The sequence below is a fragment of the Cenococcum geophilum genome (assembly GCF_001692895.1).
Source record: "Cenococcum geophilum 1.58 unplaced genomic scaffold K441scaffold_54, whole genome shotgun sequence".
Classification (NCBI taxonomy): Eukaryota; Fungi; Ascomycota; class Dothideomycetes; order Gloniales; family Gloniaceae; genus Cenococcum; species Cenococcum geophilum.
The window spans coordinates 672,481-678,170 of NW_027137612.1; the positions used below are offsets into that span (position 1 = coordinate 672,481).

Sequence of the window (5,690 nt, forward strand, 5' to 3'; positions counted from 1 at the left end):
AATATATTTAAGTTCTTTCTTAGGAAAAAAAATAAATAAGCTTTAGATAATATTAGCGGCTTAGTTAATTAAGGCATAAATACGGCAAGAGGGGCGCGCAAGCCTATATAATTAGATTGTCTATAAAAAAGGATCTAAAATTAGAGGAAGGAAAGGAGAAGAATAGTAGCGCCGCTTAAAGTTATACGGTCCTTAAGTCACGTAAGCTTACGTAACTCTGCGTCTACTATAACGTCTACTATAATCCACCGTTTTCCACTAGTGCCATAATAGGTACCTACTAAAGCCTAAGTAAAAATTAAGTAAAATAGGAATTTTTAAAAAAAATCAATTAAGTTAGTTATTAAGCTTAGTATTAAATACGCCAATTATATATTAAATATATTAACTAATATAATATAACGTAGTCGGCAAGCCTAACGGCCATGCAAGCCTATAGGCCACATCAAAACCCCACCAAAAATTAGAAAATCCACACCTTAATATCTTAACAACCACTTAGTAATAAATTCTAATATTTTAGATTTAGACTTTTATATATACTCTACAGCTTCTATTAAAATTGCATCGTAAATAGTTTAGTAATTTTTAAGATATAGTAATGTGGCCTCATTTTGGCCCCCAAATTTTAATATCTTAAAAACTACTAAACTATTTACTATGCAACTTTAATAGAAGCTGTAAAGTATATATAAAAGTCCAAATCTAATATATTAGAATTTATTACTAAGTGGTTGTTAAGATATTAAGGTGTGGATTTTCTAATTTTTGGTGGGGTTTTGATGTAGCCTATAGGCTTGCATGGCCGTTAGGCTTGCCGACTACGTTATAGGTTTTTACTTAGTCCCTAAGTTTTACTTAATTTAAAGATTAAATAGCGCTATAATGCCAATTTGGTAGCAAAAAGAGAGGTAATCTGCTAGTGCGAGCAAAATTTAAAGACCTAAAAAAAACCCCATATTTTATATTAACTATAGCTATTTAGCAGCCAATTGATATATTTAATAGTATTTAATCTCACTTAACGGGTGGTTTAAATTTCTGCCTGCGAACCCTTCCCTAATATAGTTATATATATAAATAAAAAATTACAAAACGCCTCGCAGGGGATTCGAACCCCTAACCTTGAGATTTCATAAAAGTCTCACGCTCTGCCGGTTGCGCTAGCGAGGCCTTTTTGTTTAATACAAATTTTAATTTGGTTTTAGGCCAGCGGTAAATTGACACCCCTAATTGGTATACGGACAACCCTCACTAATTAAGTTTAGTTCCTTACTGATCAGGTTAGAATATCACGTGTATTTGACTTGTTTACATCTGCATCACGAAAATCAAATTATTAAAATGCAACTTTTATGACTGCAACACCACGATCAAGTCTCGATTCTAGTTATAGTACAAGTAGCAGAGTCCAAATTAGATTTGGAATGCGTCAAAGGAGCCCTCAGCAAAATTCTCCTAAAAGGGCAAGTCACCTAGGCCTCTGTAAACCTGTTAAATATTGCCGCCAACACCTTGTAAGTCATTCGTAGTAGTATTTTAACTTCTACCACTACCCCCATCACCTAAAATATTACCCATCTCTCCTAAGTCAATTAATCGGATTATATAGTGCTTTGTAAGACATCGCGCGAACTAATTTAGGTGCTGCTACCTCCGCGGGCACGCCCGCGCCCACGCATAGTATATCTAGTATTTCGCTCAAATGCTGATGGCTCGCGGCGAGTCAATATATTAACCCAATTAGGAGTTACAGAGCCAGCTGGGTGGCCGCGGCGACGCTCAATAATTAGAGGCTCTTGAATAAGTAGTAGAGGATCGATAGGTGGGCCGGTAGGACGATCTGGCTGAGGGCGATCAAACCACTAGTGTCCGTTGATTTCGGTAAACTCAATTTTGGGTACGGAGGTAGCGCTTCGGTGTAGCTGTTGGTGGAGTACGTGGGAGTAGGGGAGGCCGTATACAACAGTCCAAGAGCCACTACAATTTGGCTGGTAATTAGTAGACTTTGCAAGCTTTAGTTGGGCCTTGAGGTGGCGGAGGCCCTAGGGCGTTACTTTGTATAAGATATCTTCGAACTCAGGCTCGCGAACGTCATGCGGTGTGAGGGTGTGAGCTTACACTTACACGTGTACATACACGGTGTACACGTGTATTCTAGAGGCTTATACCGTGTCTTATATAGGCCATATGCTTAGTAAACAGTGTAATGAAGAGTCTTTTGTTTAGATAGCTCGCCTATAGTAAATTTCTATAAGCAGAACATCTATTTGCAACGCCGTTTATTATAGTATTTCTTTAAGCGGTATACTTGCCTCTATTACAAGCCTTGGCGTAGTGTTTTAGTTAAATCGTTTACTAAATAGCAGGCTCTACAGCTAATCTATACTAGAAGGAGGTTGCTGCCTATAAACTCCCTGATAAAACCCACCTAAAGGTTGTTTGCATCCACTGCCAGAAGATATAGCACTTAAATAGTTGTTAGAAGGTCGTCGCCCACCTAAAAAAGTATGAGGAACTGCCTTAACGCCTATATGCCGAATATTAACCTTACTTATTAGAGGCTCTAAAAAGCGCTTTAAAGCCTAATTATAAGCGACTGTATAAGGGAATATGGCATAATATTGTTAAGATAGTAAAGGTAGCTGTGCTTAATGAGCTTCTTACTAAGTTCTTCTTTAGTACTAGAATTGCTCTAAGCTTAATAAGTAGCTTCTTAATTAATATTTTAATTACTTACTAATTAATCTAGGTTGAGAATAAGCCGTTCTTTAAGTTCCTTTACTAAATTTAACCTGCCTATAAACCTCCCTTACGCTACTAGCTAGCTAATACTCTTTTTAACTAAATATATAAAAAGCTTAAGGCTAGAATAAAGGATCTAATTGCTTAATATCTAGGTAAGCTAATACTAGTATCTAATAGCTAGTTAAATCTTTAGGGTAAGAGTATTATTAACTACTTATTAATTACTTAATTAGAGGCTATATTGTAACGAAGCCTTATAGTAGAAACTACGGTGGACTTGTTAATAGGCTAGGTATATAGGTAAACAAGAAGTTAATAACGTAATAATAATTTGTGGAGTAGTTGCCTAACAGATTAACTCCAATTATATTTTAAGATTTACTATAAAGGAGAGAACTATCTAGGTAAGGACTGTAGTCCTTTAAATACATAACCGTACTCCTAAGAAATCCCCTTTATACGTGAGGTACGTGTTATACGTATTATATATACGTTCCTTCCGTATACTATATATACTGCGTATAACGTTATATAACCTTAATTACTATTCCTCGTTATATAGCTCTATTAGCTTTATCCTAGACTATACCTAAATTAACTAACTAGCTTCTTTTAACTCTTCTCTAAGTAGTTATAATATTATACTTAAAGCGTCCGTAACACTATCTCCCTCCTTTTTATCTTCGTCCTTAAAGATTCTAAATATCTCCAAGTTATTTACTAGAGGTATAATATCCGTCTAATTAATTTAATTAATATTGTTGCTTATTATACCTAAGGCTCCTTTCTCTTCGTAGGCGTAATGTCGTGCTTACACTGTTGCTGCGATATTATCTCTTAATGAGATTATACTATCTCCGTATTTTCGTTGTTTAAAAGAGGGGTTGGTTTATATTACGTTAGTAAGTCCATCTTTACAATAACCGTCCTTTTACTTAGAGTATACTAAAGCGAATATTTATTCGTCTTGTAACGTTTGCTCTATCTTTAATACTAAATATACGCGACCTATTACTCTTAATAGTCGTCTAGTTCCTTAACTAATTTATCTTAGGGTCTTATATTTAATCTACTATTACGCAGCTAGATAGTAAACTGTCTTAAGCCCTTACTAAGTTAAAATATTCTTAAGATATAGAGTAGAAGGCTCTTAAGGCCCATATTACAGCGTTCACTTAATTACTCCGTCTTAAAAAGGTTTATAAAAAGGTTTATTTTAAGGAGTAGAAACTTATAGAATAAGGTTTACAGAAACTTAGTAATAAAAGAACGGATTCTCTTCTATCCAAAAAGGAAATAGATTTAAGTAGTTTAGCAACTGCTCTTCTTAGGTCCCCCTTAGGTGGTTTATTTTTTAGCGATCTTTCTTTATTAGTACTACTTAACCTAATCTCTTCTAATACTCCTGTACCTTTTCTATAGCATTTTTTAAATTTTCTAGTAGTTCCTAGGTAGTCTTATTATAGCCTATCTACTTAACCTTATACTACGTTTTATTGTTAATATCCTTATAACTAACAATTTTTAAAATTTGCTATTTGTCTTTTCCTTATCCTTTATACGTGTCTGCTTTATAAACTAGTAGCTTAATATTCCCGTATACTAGCTTTAGCATTATAATATACTATATAGGGTAGATCTTTATCTTAGCTAGTAGATTTAACTTAAATATAACTAGTGAAATCCTTTATATAATTTTAAAAAGCCCTAGTTTAATATAGTCTAACTTTTTACTTAATCGTTAACTCTTAAAATTTTTATATAGTAGCTATACTTTATCTCCCTCCTTAAGATCTGGTCCCTTAGATCTCTTAGTATTATAGTACCTTTTTATTCTCTCTTATACTTTCTTTACTAATTCTATAAGGTCTATATAAAGATTTATTAACGTCTTTATTTTTTCTTTAGCTATGCTACTTGTTTTCTTTACTTACCGTAGTAATAATAATATTCTTAGCTTATATCCGTAATTTGCCTTAAATAATAATATGCCTATTCCTTCCTATAGTATTACATTATATATAAACTATATAACTAGTAATAACGATACCTAATTATTCTATATATAGTTAATATAATGCCTTAAATACTATTCTAGCGTCTAATTTAATCTTTCTATTTAACCGTCTGTCTGCGGATAATATATAGTAGAAGTTGCTGCTTAAACCCCTTATTCTACTAAAAATACTTCCTAAAATGCTGCTATAAATCTTAGATCTCTATCCGATATAATCTTACTTAGTACTCTATACCTTATAAATACTTCTTTAATATAGATTCTAGCGATATCTTCCGCTAAGATTTCTTTTATGCATACTATAAAGTATCCCTACTTTATAAGCTTATCCACTATTACTAAGATTACGTTGTAATCTTATCTAGTAATAGGATCTCTTAACCTTGGTAACTTAATAATAAAGTCCTATAATATAACCTCCTATAGTCTCTCTGGTATTTTAATAGGTTATAGCCCTCTATATAGCTTATACCTTATTAATTTATTTCTTTAGCAATCTAGGTATTTCTTTATTACTTTTCTCGCAATATTCTAGATTCTATTAATAATGTATTCTTTCTAAAGTCTTAACACTAAGCCTATTGCTCCATTGTATCCTTAAGTTATTCTCTTATAGAAATCTTCTATAAAATGCTCTGCTATGCTTCTTAGGATATACATTATATTTTAATTCTCGTATATATCCACCTATAAATCTTTTAGCTATACTTCTAGAATTCTTTATACCTAAAAGCTTTCCGGTATCCCGTAGACTCTTTTTAGTTCGTTATCTTCTTAAGTTGCTGCTAGTTTAGGGTAATTATATCTAATTAATCCATCCTTATCTCTGCGTAGTATTACTCCTAATAGTTTCTTATTATTTTATAGTTTAGCCTTTCTACTAAGTGCATCTACTCTTATATTCTTAGTTCCTTTAGTATACTAA

General features: G+C 32.8%; 1 non-coding gene across 1 annotated transcript; it reads right to left on the reverse strand.

The window, feature by feature from the left end:
- Positions 1-1,096: 1,096 nt before the first annotated feature.
- On the reverse strand, positions 1,097-1,173 carry K441DRAFT_t29. Its single transcript has one exon. It is a non-coding gene; the product is annotated as a tRNA-Lys (tRNA).
- Positions 1,174-5,690: the final 4,517 nt, after the last annotated feature.